Below are 15,921 nucleotides of genomic sequence, written 5' to 3' on the forward strand. Positions count from 1 at the left end.
CTTGTAAATTTTCGTTATAGATAACCATCTACAGCTACGGACGTAGGCTGCAAAACACAGGTCCGCCCAGCCTTTGGTCTCGACACACCAAGTATTTTTTAAAGACATTGTTATGAATGGGATTCGGATTGGGTAGGGACAGTAAAAATTTTTACTATTACACTCCAAAAAACGCAGGCGCTCCTTTTCTTTACCCGAGTCTGGGTCTATGACTTTTCAACTAAAACAGTAGAAAAAGGAAGTTAAACATAATCACACCCGTCCGTGCTTTGTTTACGATGGTTATATTTATGTACCGAAGTTTTGTAGCCGTCTTGACTCTTGCAAGAACAAAAGGAAGCTTAACACATATAACTGTAACGAAATTTTAGCCAGCACCACTGTCCTTTTTTTACCGCTTTGCAGACCACTTGTGCTTAGTTTCTATTAAAGGCACTGATATTTGTCTTTCCGGCCTCTGACACCAACCATTAGCCTCGTTGAAGTTAACGACCAATCGAATCGTTGATATGCTCGATTCTACCGCTAGCAATCACTTTACAGGTCGTTAGGGTTGTGAGGTGAAAACTGTCGATGTGGTAGGTATATGCAGTAACACGTAAAACGTTATGAACGTAATCCCGTGTAACTACGTGGTTTTGTCGGTTTTTTCATGTGTTACCTCTGTAAAGGCTTCAAGGTCAGGAGGTGGCTGTAAACAAAGTAGACAAAGGTAAAGAGGAGAGGTAAGTGGTCTCCATGTGTGTGTGTTGGTGTGTGTGTGTGTGTGTGTGTGTGTGTCGTTGGAAAGAGTAAACAAGGGAAATTTAGAGGACGGCCAGGACGTAGGGGAACGACGTGAACCTTTACTTGGCCGGGGGAGTATCACAGGGGACGTTTACCTGACGTCTTGTTGTGACTAAAGTAAACTACGGTTAATTACCACAATGTTGCCCGTCTAACGCTCAATCGCGTTTCGTTTATGACTCGCTGACTGTCTCGGTTAGTAGCTCGACGCAACGACTACTCAATTGACGTCATGGCAATACTTTTTTCAGTCGGAGTTAATTGCTTCGTTTACTCTTTCTGTACAAATATGTAGGCCACTCTTGCTAAAGTCTCTACTACGGGAAGAGGCTTGAAGTTATCGTCGACGGAATTCGAGAAAACATTACTGTAAATGCAAAAACGTAGTGGGGGTTTTAATGTCGTGAATAACCTTTTTTCCTTTGTATCTCGTACCCTAATAACACGTTTGCAAAGGTAGCTTTTATAGTTTCGTCTCATCCTACGCCATAACCTAGATTGTGTCCGCAGTATGAAATTTCCTTTTCAATCGTACTTCAATTTCTTACACGTTTGGTTGCTTTGTGAGATTACACAACAATGATGTTTGTTTCTACCGGAGTTCAGGTAGGTTACTTGTGCAGTTTCCGTTATGCACGTACAGGAGACCTCTGTTCGTGTGGTAGGACTGTACTGTTTGTCTCTGTACTGAGGTAGTTGCGTCGTCCAACTTCCGTCTCCCTCTTATTCTTACTCCTCTGCCCGGGGCCATGTATAACGAACGACGTGACAAGGAGCGCGTCAACATAAGCTGTAGTGGTCTGAAAGTAGATTATATTTCATAGGGAGCAAGCTTACGACCTCGTCGACACCGTGTCAGCTAATGCCTCTGACAGTAATTTGGTCTTCACCTTTATGAATTCCAAAATATTCCCTAATTCGAGGGTGTTGTTCCATTTCCGTGTAATAAAAGTATCATGTGCAGTATGTACAACTTCTATTGTTGTATGTTTTTTGTTAGTATTTCTCGTATACTTTATTTCTTATTCTTAAATTTAATCTATGTCGTTTTCTTGTATATCTCACGTAATGTCCCGATGGTGACCACGTGTGATAATATGTAGTTCAAACACTAAGGTCTTGGACTCGTCCGTGTCTCCGTTTTAGACGCAGTGGTACAATCAAGACGTTTCATCAATATGGTGTTGGTTAAAGAGGGTCATTAGATTCTCCGGATCGTTCACAGAACTCCTAATTCACTGCATCACCCGCCAATAAACAAAATTCATCTGGAGCATCGTCGCGTAAACCTTGTTCGCCTTTATTTCTAGATCTTAGTCTACAAACACTGTACGCGGAGCTCAAACCGTGTAATTCTACTAGTTTTAGGAATGAACGAAAATGTACAACAACCTTGACTGTCATTTGTTTATGTTGTTATTTAGTTAAGTAGTTCATCGTTGAACTGCAACTTTTAGGTAAATTTTTTTTTCTACCTGGTGGCTCCGCTCCTGAGTAAACAAAAAAAAAACATTAGATTTACTCTACTTTACTTTCTGTTTGATAACGTCGTTCAACTTAATAGTCCGTCGAAAAAAAAATACCACGTGGTGGTTGCTCCCTTGTTTTAACAGTAAAAGTCAAAAGGTAAAACCACACGGTCCTTTTGAGGGCGGGTCTTAGGTATATGTGAGACCCATTCTTCTGTGGATGTCCGAGTTATCATTTCATCTCTGTGCGGAAATACAACAAAGCATCCAGTTCAAACTTCAGTCTGGTGTTTTCTCATTGAAATCTTTGTGTCCATTTTCTCGACGGGTTAGAAAAAATGCAAAAATTGTGTTGTAGTGAACACGAATTAATAGATTCAATTAATTTCGTGACTATAACACAAAATGCCGTAAGACTGGGTTGGATATACACACTACATTACAAATATAAATGTGTTTCTTCACTGTTTAAGTAATGTCTCACTATTCGGGTTTCACAAATAAGACACGATTATTTTAAGGGGTTAACTTAGCAGTCTGTAATGATTTGGTACCACAAATGATTGTTGCTAGCTAGTTTGCTAAAGCTAACAGCAGATATCATCACTTCTGGTTAGGGAAAAGTGGCAGTGAGATTTTTAAAACAACATGGTCAAAATTAATGCACTGCATTAGTGTTCACAGTGCACGACAATCAGTGTACTAAGGGAAGTATTCAAATTGAGACACAGTGCAATGCAAAAACAATGACTTAGTTTTAGTCTTACTCACATAGAGTGACCTCTGTCTGCATGGGCATGGACAATGCCGGGTGCTTGACTTCGCAGCTGAACAGGGCATCATTATCCAGCTGCGGGTTGAGGGTCCAGGTGAGTCGGGCCTGGACCACCACAGAGCCGTCACTCTGGGGGATGTTAGTGTGGCTGAAGTAGTAGAGCGGGTCTGTGCTGTGCACCCAGCGGGGGAACTCCCGGCTCACCACTGTCTCTGGGATGACCTCTGTCGCAGGGCTGGGCTCGTTGGCCTGCTGGCCTTGAGTGTGGACACGCTGGGGGGTCTCTGTGTGCACACGGGGCACTCGCCCTTCGGGGTCCAGCAGGGAGAGGGAGCGCTGTAGTTTAGTGTCATCGAGGTCCCTGCTGATGAGCGGCCGTGCCCCTCTCACCCCAGCTGCGCCGCCACCCTCATTGGAGGTCTGAGTGTAGGAGATCACCTCTATCAGCTCGCCATCACGCTTAAAGTACACCTAGGACAGAGAGTGAAATAGAGGGACAAGACGACAGAGAGGTGAAAGAAGAAGGAAAAAATATGGAAAAAATATGTTAACGCAACTATGTATACAGGCTTCCTGGTAAATATATGTATATATCGACTGTATACTGTATAGTCCATGACACAGTATGCACTCTTCTTTTAGCTCTGTTTTAACTTCTTTGCAAGAGAGCACAACATTGCCTGAATAATAACCCATATAATTAGCAATGGCAAACTTTCCCATGTAGATATCCAATAGAAACAAAGAAAACCATTCATTTGAAGATCTGGTGCAAATGTCCATGTTATTCACTTTTCTTCAAAGTGGACCTATCATGCTATATTTGAATAATATATTGTAGGGCCATACCTATATAAAATAGGTCTGCAAAGTTTTTTTTTCAAAATACCAAAAAGAGATCATGCATTTTAGCCATGCCTCATTTTGCTCTATTTGCTCTTTTTTAGCCCTGTTTTTGCAAGGGCTGAATCTGAGAATCGTTTCTGACGTCAGGTAATTTAATGGATTTTTTTAAACCCAAAAATGCTGCCTGTATAACCAAAACCAAGAACTGAAAGACTGAAAAATGCTCCATAGAACTGAAGGGAATTGCACAGTGGGATGATCATTTGGTTTGACTTCTTGTCTGAAGGAGTGATATCTTCCAGATTCAATATCAATATGAATTCCTCTATAAGTGGAGCTTTAACAATGATTTTAGAATTGGTTCAACAGCTTTGTTATTGCCAGAGTAGCATGCTGCCAAGATATAACAGGAGTTTCACCAGTTCATAACCTCTCTGGGTGCCTAATCCCCTGACAGGGAATTATTTCTCTTATTTAAGCCCCAGATATGACCACAACATGAAGTTGTATAGTCACTGCTTGTTGAGATGCTATTCAGCAAACAGATGTTGTATTTGTTGTGTTGATCAAGGAAAGCAATCCTAATCTGGAGCTCTTTCAGAGACCTTTGCTCAATTGAATTGAATATGCCAAGGATCAAATAGTCATTATTGTCAACAGTGCATTACTAACTGTATGAGTAGATAGGGCCAAGTTATCTAGTTATCTCACACGCCAAATACAATTTTCATATTCACAACAGGGATGGAGTTTATAATCCTTGAACGACAATACAGTTTAACTTTGAATGTTTTTTTCTATAAAACATATTTGTATTTAAAGTTAGAATATGTATTTTTCAACAACAATACATTAAACTATGATCGTAGGTGAGTTTGTCTCCCACACACATAGACAGGCAGTATGAGAAGAATAAAGACCTTTTTGAACATTAAAGCATGTAAACATGTCACACTAGAGCCACACAATACAAATATCAACCTGCACATTAGTATAATATGTCCTCTTTTAATTTGAATGTAATAATACAATGAAAACATTTCAATTTAAGTGTTCCGCACCTAAATACATCATCTATTATAAATGGTTCTGTAATATATTCAAAATGAACAAATAGTATTGTTTTCAATGAACAAAGCCAGTAAGCCTTTTAAATGTAATTCAATGTAACAATAAATTCATCTTCTTTACTTAAATATGAACTTTCTAAAACATTGATAAATCACAGCTGTCCTCTCAGCAGTCTGTGTGGGCTGAGGTTATTTTAGTGAAGACAGATGCCACATCATTATATTACAAGCTGTGACATGCTGCTGTTGTATCCAAGTATTTATAGCCAACTCTAAAAACGTTCTAATGGCTGCCATCAGAGAAGGCTAGTACACACCAACAGTGACCTTGCTCAAAGGTATTCAGCAGTACAGGTTATTGTTGTTTAAAAGTGACCAACAAGCAAAGAACATATACTTTGTCAACAACCTGCCGCTGAGTTCTGTGAGTCTTAAGCTGCACTCTATCCCCATCTACCTGCACCACACTTCCAGTACATAGGCAGTGTTCAAACAAGCTTTTCTTTCCAACTTTATCATGCTATTTATTTCTGTAAAGGTTAATGTACCGCAGCACTTAATTATTTCAATAGATTTTCAATACGTTTAATGTGATATTTAACTAGAGGTAAGCCACATTTGAGTAGTTGCAGTTCTCTTTTTAAATCCAGTCTATGAAGTCTGATAGCAAATTGTTCGAGCAATTCTGACATTAGTGTAATATGTTCTTAAAAGATGACTAATGACTACGCCTTCAAGTACAACCTTTAATTAGTGCATAATTCCAATATTGTGTTGTAAAAAAAGAAGAAAGAAACCTCCTCAAAAGGGTATTCAAGTTCACTGGAAAAATAAGTATGAGCTATTACTCTCCAGATATAGGTTCATTTAAAATGAAGATTTGGTGGAAAACAGTCCTCTAAACGTGTGAATGAACACAAGCTTATTTATCGCAGCCCAGCATAGCGTATAAGGCACATTTACAAATTAAGTTACACGGCATTCAATAGAGTGCCACACTGCCACAGTGACGCGTCCTAAAACCCGGAAGCAAGTTAGCATTTTACCACTTCTGGTTCGTTCGACAAAAAAGCAATGCAATTTCTCCATAGGATTTTGGAAAATAGCTCGAAATAAGGTCTGTGTTTGACACAAATTGAAGAGACGGATCACGTTTTGTTCTACCACATTAAATACATCAGCAGTTACCCCACTGGTGATTTCTGACAGAAATCACCAGTGGGGTAACTGCTGATGTATTTAATGTGGTAGAACAAAACGTGATCCGTCTCTTCAATTTGTGTCAAACACAGACCTTATTTCGAGNTGGAGATGAGGAGGTGTCGGCGTTCTGGCCGTTTACTCGGAAGGCTTCAGTAGAAGCTGCTGGGAGTCCCAGCAGTGAAGTTGTTTGCGGCCTGCCAGTAAACCCAAAGCAGCAGCAGCAGCAGAAGAAGAAGAAGTGACGTCAGCGGCTTCATTTGCCTAATCCACCCCCAGGAACTAATTTCCGGTGTGAACGCGATCTGTACTTAGTTCATGAGAACTAAAGAGTTCTCAGGAACCTTTGTGGGAAAAGTACTTGGTGTGAACGCGCCTTTTGTTATATTTTCTTCACTTTTTGCATTTTCTGAAATATTTGTTTAGGCTTATCCGACTAAGTAAAATACAGTACTCTGGTAACTTAGTGCACGTTCCTAATGCCATTTTATTAAATGTACACTGTTAATGAAATAAACACCTAGTGAAAGTACAACAACTGCAACATTCATGATATGGAGATACAATTATCTTAGGTATCTATCTTGTATTTTGCAGATTGTGTAACTTGCTGCTGTTAAATACCGTCAAACTATGTGCAATATGTGATTTATGTGAAATATATACTTTATATACCTATGCCATCTTTAATAACTGTAATATATACCGGGCTGCTAAATCCTAAGAACTGCTAAAGGATTTGATTTGTAGATTTGATTTGTTTTTGATCTGTATTTTTGAAAATTATGTAACTTTTTTTTTAGTTTTAATCTTTTTTTTTTGCATATTGTTTATTATATTATAACTTGGTACTTTTTAGCATATTGTTGTGTTGTTTGTTTATTATATTCTAACTTAGTACTTTTTTTTAAAACGCATTTAAGATATGCAACACTTAGCTGTCTGTGGCTCTTTCCTGCTGTAACGCTGCAAATTTCCCCTCTGTGGGACTAATAAAGGTATTCTGATTCTGATTAAAGAATGCCAAAATAATAAACCAACAAGCATGTTGAAGTTGCTCTGATTTAGTCCTTGCGTACTACATACATTTAAACTACAGAGTATATTTGCCATGTGTAGAGTACAACTTGTCCTGAGGAGATTGGAAACGCACACCTTTGGATCAGTTTAGTTTGGCTTGCTGTAGCGGTGCTAAACACCCCTCTCCATTTCACTCACTTTTTTTGTCCACTGGCGCTCTTGGCTCAGCCTCAGTTGTCGGTCACAGGGTGTGTGGAGGTCAAAGACGTCGACTCTGACTCTGGAGTTTACACTCCGGAAGAGCACTTTCCCAAGCTCTCGCCTTGCTTGGCTCCCCCGGGGATTGGCGGGTGAATTATAAAAATGTGTTTCTGTGCAGGCATGCAGGGGAGCAGGGATGGGACGGGGGAGCTCTGCTGGGAATTTTCATGCGGAACCCTTAAAAGTGAAGGGGGGGAAACAGGAAGGAGAAGGAGAGGAGAGGATTTGGGCTTGGAGCTCAGCTCAGAGACTGTGGCTTGGAGGAGAAATCTGATCCGGGGCCCAGAGAATAATGTTAGTGTGCTGAAGAAGGCAGGTTATTGTTGAAAGGATCTGTAGGTCCACTCAATGCTGCACATAAACTGTGGCTGAGCCTGTTTTACAGAGAAAAGGTTTAACCATTAGGCTCAAAAATCCCACATTGTCTTTCAGCACAATGTAATATCAGATGCTGTAAATACTGCTCGCTGTTGGGAGCCTTTTTTTCCCCTGTGAATGATGGTGTATTAAATGACACTTCCTCCAGTGTAAAACCCAGGCCCTTTGGGAGTTGTTAGCAGCAGAGACAGGTATTGTCTGAGGTGTACAACATGCCATGTCTGTCTCCTGTGTTAAACGGCACAATGAAACAAAATACAGCTTTGGCTGCAGACGTGTGTGTGTGTGTGTGTGTGTTGTGTGTGTGTTGTGTGTGTGTGTTGTGTGTGTTGTGTGTGTTGTGTGTGTGTGTTGTGTGTGTGTGTGTGTGTGTGTGTGTGTGTGTGTGTGTGTGTGTGTGTGTGTGTGTGTGTGTGTGTGTGTGTGTGTGTCTCCTGGCATATTACCTGGGGCTGTTTATGAATTACCTCATACATTGAAATTAATCACAGTCTGCCAAGCAGCGAGGCTCAATGCCAGGAAGAGCTCCATGGCTTCTTTTGTTTGGCAAGTTTTACCGTCAATGGCCTTACTTACTCTGTCAGTGTTGATTTATTCTTGCGGCACAGTGCTCCAACCGCAGGTGCATTTACACCAAGGTCTTGTTTCGTGCTGCCAGATGAGCCAGTGGTGTGCGCTAATTTGTCTTTGGAAGGAAGGGAGCAGAATACAGAAAAAATGAAAGGGATAGCAGTCTTTCTTGAATCAGGGTTAATTCTTCTACTCAATTTTGACCGGTAAATATCTTCAACATTGTCATTTAGTGTGTAAGCATGCTTATAATTCTTATTTGGAAATGAAGAGCTATTCATCTAATAGTTTCCAGACATTACACTCAAAATCAAAAATTACAACTTCATTATGGCACTATAGGAATAGTCGGGGATCATCAAAGTTGTTAGAATAAATCATGTGAATGTTGACATGTCGTGTAAATAATGCTTGACCGGACGACTAGAAAGGCAATAAGGTTTTTTCACCATTGGACCAACCAGTCACCAGTCACTAAAGCATTGAATAGAGAACAAATATCCGTAGAAATGTTCATAACTATCCGTCCAATAGTTGTTTTGGGGGGATTTGGGATCAAAAGTGTTAGTTTGTTTGAGCTACTTACTGATTGACGTCCTCCATCCCTTTAGCCTGTGCTTACACGGTTTAATACATCATCGATATAAGGAATATAATATGACAGCGCACTAAGTAGCAACACATTTTCAAATAAGCCATTTAGTATCACTTAGCCCCTAGATGTTGCTAAAGCTAGTGTAGTGTTTCAGCTGCAAATACCAAATGTTTGCATTTCACAGAAGCAATATTGGATGTGGTGGTGTAGACCGAAGTGAGAGCTGGTTAAAAGCCGGCAGTGGGATGTGTTGGCACGGACACTGGTCTGTGGAGCCAGCGGGGTAATTGGGAGCAGACTGGGGATGAGTCAGGGTCTCTGCTGATGGGAGCTCTCTGTCTGTGGGGAGGAGGAGCTGACGTGTCTGTGGGAGTCTCCGGACAGATGCTCCGACTCTGCAAAGAGACGTAACACGACACCCTCACCCAGATGGGGGGATAGAGAGAGAGAGAGAGATTTGTTTGCTCTGCCTCCAAGACAGATCCATCCTCCTCCTCCACTTCTGTCTCTCTTCTCATTGTGATGATTGTGTCCTTTTCTCTGGTACATAGGCTTCTCTTCTCTCCATTGAGCTAGTTAAGGCCTCTTTGTATTTGTTGGCGAACGGTAAGAGCAATTGTTGAGATGGAAGAATTCATTTCCAATTTTCCACTAGGTCAGTCCAGCTTTAAAAAAAACTCCTCTGTGCTTTGAAAAAAGCACATATCTTTTTCAATTATCCACTTCATTTCCACCTCTTATCAGGCCAACGGTGTCAAAGGCTCCCCGTTCAAACTTGTATTTCTAGAAGGGCTTATCACTTTGAAGACTTTAGGGCATCATTAGCTTGCAAGTCACACCATTTTGCAGTCAGTGGAATGTGGAATGTGGAATGGAAGCCACAAACTCCAAAGGAAAAGGGAGACCTCTCTTTAAAAGCCTGTGGTTAAACAGTTACGGGGTGGTCATTTGTAAACTCTGACAGGTGGAGCGAGTGAGAAGGACTTTTTTTGGAGGATTTTGCTGAGTTCGTATGGCGCTTTCCTTCCTTTTCCTGCTTTTCTGACCTTGTGGTAGTAGGCTGTCTCATTTATCAACTTCATACTCAAGCTCGTACTGTACGGGGCGAGTTCTTAAGCAAGAAAACTTGCCTTGCAAAAAGTTTGATGACTTAATTTCAGTAGGAACAGCCGGTCAGTTTAATCCAACTTCCTGCAAGTCTCACCACACTTCCTGTCAGTTTGTGTGCACAAACACAAACAAACAAACAAGAAAATAACTATTCATTTCATGGATAAGAAACCTCCTAAATGCTGTACATACTGTCTCTTGGTTGTGTCTGTGCACCATAATTACATCCATAGTGGCTTCCTCTGTGGCCCTTGTTATAATTAAGGTTTGTTTATACATTTTCTGAGATAATATTGTTACCCATTCTTCCAGCTCTCAGCGGGATACAATGTAGACACCCAGGCCATCAGAGTCTCAGTTATAAGCAACAACCACAATAACAAGAAGTGCCATATGCGGGACTTTAGAATTACAACAATGTGTTATATTAAGCATAGATTGATAAGAAAAAATACATGCAGGGAGAAGTGAATTGTTTGCGGTATCCCCCGTCAGTTCCTGTCTGGTTCTGTTGCTAACCCAGTTTCTATGCTGTCTCACATCCATCCTCTGCTAACAATGGAGGGATCACGGGGGGAGACGTGGAGGGGCAAGAGGACACAGCTCAGCAGGGCAGGAGGACTATCATTACATTTGGACAGGACACTGGGAAGCAGTATAGCTGGTGCATGTTCTGTATATGTGTGCGTTTGCCCCTGAAGGCCAGCTGATACGCATCTGTACCACTGTACTTCACACAGCGCAGATCCCTGTGGTCTGTGGTCGGATACAGAACGGGAAGATAAGGGTGGAAAAGTAATGTCTGTGAAAGTAGGGAGATACAAAGAAGGAGATGAGAGAAAGGTTAACATGGCATGCAAGGAAATTGATAAATTCAATGAGTCCGGCTTCTAGGATTGTAAAGCTGTTTCTGGCTGTCAATCACATACACACACAGATACACACACGTAGTCATGGATTTGGCCTGTTTGGCTCATATCCAAGACCTTGCTATGAAATCAGCTTGGGAAAGCAACAGGGGCCCTGAACAGGACTCAGAGACAGAAACAGAGAGAAAAAAGAGAGAGGGAGAGACTGCCGAGCCCAGATAAAAGTCCTTTGTTTATTTGCCCGTCCCTCTCCTTAACTCTTCCTCACCATACATCCTTTCCTTTACCATCAACCCTTCCTATTCTACTTTTTCAGGGGCCAGTCAGAATGTCGGTCATTGTGAAATCCCCATATCACTCAAACCAAACACTTTGTCAGATCTGTCAACCCGGAAGTGCTAAAAAATAATTGGTTTTACATAAATACTTTCTGCTCCAGGTCTGCAGAAGGCAAGACACGCTGCATATAAAAGTATGAAAGGGAACGAAAGGTTGAAAGGATTAAAAACAGTGCCCCACCATCACTCCCTCCTCCATCTGACTTGTTCCTGCAACGCCATGACAGAATGGGAATGAAAGAGAGAGAATGAAAGGGAGAAATAAAGAGTGAAAGACGGTGGGGAGGAAAAAAGCAGCCAACTTTGCCATTCCAGAAAGAGCAGGCTAAATGTGCAGTAGTGCGTCAAATTAATTGCAGGCAGGGCTTTGGCACATGTGAGCCACATCTTCCAGGGGATAGGGTCCTCGACTCAGCGTGGGTGCGGAAAGAAAAAGAACAAAATAAATAATCTTCCCTTCGCAGTGTATTATTCCCGTTTTGAGCTATCGTGTTCTCTACTTTCTGTAAAAGGATGAGAAGCGGTTAGGGGGCTGCCTCTCTTTGGTTTTCTTCTGTATTCTGTGTGACTGCATGTGCTGATAACTGTGAAATGCAGTGTGGGCCGCGAGCAACTTTGCCCTTTTTAGGTATTTCGAAATGACGGAGAGAAAAAAGAGAGCAGTTTGGGGAAGAACAAGCGAGGGATGGTGATGTCATGGTGTTAGCTTTTTGGCTGGACAGAGGGATGGAGGGACACAGTGATAGAGGGAGGATGAAATCTTAATGAGAAGCAGCTGTTGGGGAGAGGCTGGCCTCCAGAGTGCTGTAGCAGCAGCCAGCAAACAGCCAGCAAACAGCCAGCAAACAGCCTGCAAACAGTCAGCAAACAGCCAACAAACAGTCAGCAAACAGCCAGCAAACAGCCAGCAAACAGACAGCAAACAGACAGCAAACAGCCAGCAAACAGCCAGCAAACAGCCAGCAAACAGCCAAGCAAACAGCCAGCAAACAGCAGCAAACAGCAAACAGCCAGCAAACAGCCAGCCAGCAAACAGCCAGCAAACGGCTAGTCAGCAAACAGCCGGCAAACAGTCAGCAAACAGCCGGCAAACAGCCTGCAAACAGTCAGCAAACAGCCAGCAAACAGCCTGCAAACAGTCAGCAAACAGCCTGCAAACAGTCAGCAGCAAACAGCCAGCAAACAGCCAGCCAGCAAACAGCCAGCAAACAGCCAGCAAACAGCCTGCTGACAACAACCCAGAGGATGATAAAGCTAGGAAACTCTGACAGCACCATCTCCATACTGTGTGATAAAGCTACAACTCTACAGCAATAGTTGGTGTGATTATCATCAACAGTCAACACCTAAAGATACAAAGAGATCAACAACAAAGAAATCAACCAAAAAGGCAGGGGTATTGTCTAAAATCAATTTAGACAATATCCCTGTCTAAATGATGTTGACCAACTCATAACTGCCCCATCTTGAAGAACAACTCACTTGAAAAAAAAATGTGGTGTGTGTGTGCAAATGTGTGTGTCATCACATTGCCATTGAATGAGTCCAGGCTGATTTATTTTTATTCAACATCTTGTGAGTTCACTGTAAAACAGATAAGCCAAGTGTAATATATTAGGGGGTCTGCATGCTGCTGAGTCATCTATGTGCTGGCCAATATACTGTACACAAATGTGCCAAGTCTTTGTGAGTCAGGGATTCATTTACAACTCTATGACTAGATCAAGGTCAGTCTTTAGTATGTAGCTCACACAGGGTGCCAGATGTGTGGAGTTCGGAGTCAATGTAGTTGCCTGTTCTGTCGAGAGGTGACCAAATGCAGATCTGACATCTGGGGGATAATTAGTCTGTGAGCCAATCGGAAAAAACATAGGGTCCCTATACAGTATGTGTATAATTGACAGTTATCATTATCATCTGCTTAAATGGCTTTTCAGAATCAAATGATGATTATTTGTGAATATTTGAACTTGGTATCTCAGATCTGTTTCTTTTGCTTAACAGAACTTACCAGGAAATGTTGTTTCTTTTGTCGTACCAGATGCATGGCTCCTAATAATAATAATAATAATAATAATAATAATAAATTCGATTTATAAAGCACCTTTCATTGCTCACAGCAATCCCAAGGTGCTACTGGAGGCACAACATAGGCTCCTCTACTACTAGCATTGTCATTCAATTGGGCTGATTGTTTTTTCATCCCTTTGTTCTAATGTGTTGTTGATATTCTGTCTCCTCATCCTTTGCTCAATGACCGGAAGCCTCTGAGGCTGATAATAACATTAGCCTATTAGTAATGTAAAGTTACACTTTAGCACGAATAAATGCTGGGCCAGCCGTGCTGTTAAACCTGATGGAGAAGCTATTCCTATATCTACAAAAGGTTGATCAGATTCTGAAACATTTCACACTCACTGCACACAGCTCTTAGCAAAAGGCCATTTGTTACAGAAGCCTATCAACAAAGGTAAGAAAATGTAATGCTGATAGGTTTCATAATAACCACTGTATGAAGATCAGCCCATTTGATACAGCTACTGTACAGTCCTCCCAGTGTTAACCTCAGGTCAAAGGTTGCACAGTGACAGTTTGCCACGCATGCGATACAAATACCACAGTTGTCTCCAGTCAGTATCACACTTGCTCACATATAAACCCTTCAATGGTTCCCTTGCTCCACTTTCCACTTTGCTGTACATTTCTAGAACAGGTGTTGACCCTTGATAACTGAAATTGTAATAATTGCAGTGCTATGGTTCATCCAATAGTCCCCAAATAAACAACAGCATCCCTCTCTCAGTGGTTTATACGAGTACATGTTTATAAGAAGAATCGGTCTGTATCCATCCGCAGATAGAAATCTTCCTCAGTGTTTGTTATGTAGCTGATGCTTGGCTCTGATGGCCTGCCTCTGACCCTGAGTGCTGCTATCTCTAAAGGCCTCAAGGCATTTAAGATTGTGTGCTGTTCCCTGAGCACCAATCTTTTATGATTTAAGTCCAGGAATGGAGGTCATCCTTCAAGGAATATATTGGTGTTTTCTTAATGGTCATTAGGGAGTCATTGTTGAATCCCAACGACATTCAACAGGTGTATTTCAGGTCTAATTGAAAAGGTATGAATGTCTTTGAATATGAGTTATTTCCATTCCAACACACTCTCCACCGCCACCTTCTTCACCCAGCTGCTGAACAATACCACTTCCTCTGTCCACGTTCTGTCACACCTCACAGGCCTGGGGCTGAGGGGGGGGGGCAGTTTCCCTGTGATGTTTTTATTGGCCTCAGCAGATGGCTTCCCTCAGCCTCTGCTTTGTTATGGTGGCCATCTTGCTCTGAGGGTCAGGGTTAACAATAGTTGCCAATAGCTGTAGGACACAAAAGCTTTCGCTGCTCCCCAAAAAAAGAGTTTCCTCAGTTACCAAACGCTGTAAAACTAACAATGCTGTACAATTTAGTGCTTTTACGAGATGCCAGGACTCTAACGCTTGTCAGGTTCTGGCACAATTGGGGAATCCTTGTCTTGTATGAGTCAAGTTTGGGATGTTTTCAAGCCGAGTAAGTCAGATTTTTGTAGAAATACCAAATAACCTTTTAAACACCAGCTTCTACACTGAATAGCCTTGGGGCTGCACACAATGAAATGGGACAGCCTAAAAGCCTTCCCTATTTTCACAGTGCAACAGTATACTTATATTATTCTTTGCAATATCCACTTTCCTCTTTAGCTTTGACAACCCCTGTCTCCCCAACCCCCCCCCCTCTCCTCTTCGATGTGCTCTATCTCACTTCATATCGTCCATCTTTCCTCTACCCCCGTGATATCCAAAACCCTTCCCAACCTAGAGAAAAATGTAACTGTAAAACTAGGAGGCTCTATACATTCTTTACAGCCCCCCCCGTCCCCGTCCCATGCAGGATTTCTGTTCTTCATTTCTGTGTTGGCTTTTAGTAAGGAGAAAAGAATCAAGAGGGGGAGGACGGGTAAAAAATTGGTTGATGTTTCCCCTCAAACATGTGACCTCTGCTCGGCTCACAGCTGAAAATAATTTGGCCGGTGGACGTCTGACGCAAACCCTCCCCCTCCTTTTGATGGGGTGGGGGCTAAAGACAAAGCAATTGATGGATGTAAGTTGAGCAAAAAGAAGTTGAAAAATGAACCATTGTACTTTAAGTAGACATCTTGTCAGACGAGACCACAGCTTTTCCGCCGTGTCCATTTGTTCTTTCATTCTGCAAGAGAGAAAAAAAAAAGGAAAAGCCCAGAGCCGTTCCAAAACACTGGACCCAGAGGGCCAATTATGTTGTTAACTCAGGGAAGAGTTCAGCTATTTGGCTGCATTTTTCTACGTAATCTTCTGAAATTGTGGCATTTCATCTGACTGCCAGTTGGGACAACAATTTGTGGAATTTGGCTGAAAAAGGCTCACATTTCCTCCATAGTCAGGGGGCAAGGGAGAGAAGTGTCAAAGTTAGCTAATGCAGGTTTATTGGGAGAGGATTGAAGGGGGGGGGATTGGGCCCAGCCGTGCTCAGGAAATGTTTAACGGCCTACGGATACCCTAAAGTATCCCAGCACATCTGGTCTAATTCACACACATCACTGAGTTGGTCTGCAGTCAGGACTTTTTG

At 41.9% G+C, this 15,921-nt stretch overlaps 1 protein-coding gene and 2 long non-coding RNA genes across 3 annotated transcripts in view; 1 reads left to right on the forward strand and 2 right to left on the reverse strand.

The window, feature by feature from the left end:
- LOC104955584 (uncharacterized) overlaps positions 1-11,025 on the reverse strand; it is an 11,308-nt gene extending 283 nt beyond the window's left edge. The window contains exons 1-2 of the long non-coding RNA XR_799465.1: positions 11,014-11,025; positions 6,393-6,400 (exon numbers count right to left, since the gene is read on the reverse strand). This is a non-coding gene — a long non-coding RNA (uncharacterized lncRNA). The remainder of the gene's footprint in view (positions 1-6,392; positions 6,401-11,013) is intronic.
- matk (megakaryocyte-associated tyrosine kinase) overlaps positions 1-15,921 on the forward strand; it is a 634,871-nt gene that overhangs the window by 198,002 nt on the left and 420,948 nt on the right. The window lies entirely within an intron of this gene.
- Positions 1-15,921, reverse strand: part of LOC104955586 (uncharacterized) — a 17,498-nt gene that overhangs the window by 378 nt on the left and 1,199 nt on the right. Inside the window, exon 2 of the long non-coding RNA XR_799466.1 lies at positions 13,290-13,293. This is a non-coding gene — a long non-coding RNA (uncharacterized lncRNA). The remainder of the gene's footprint in view (positions 1-13,289; positions 13,294-15,921) is intronic.

The sequence above is a fragment of the Notothenia coriiceps genome, unplaced genomic scaffold, assembly GCF_000735185.1.
Source record: "Notothenia coriiceps isolate Sejong01 unplaced genomic scaffold, NC01 NC01_scaffold00024668, whole genome shotgun sequence".
NCBI lineage: Eukaryota > Metazoa > Chordata > Actinopteri > Perciformes > Nototheniidae > Notothenia > Notothenia coriiceps.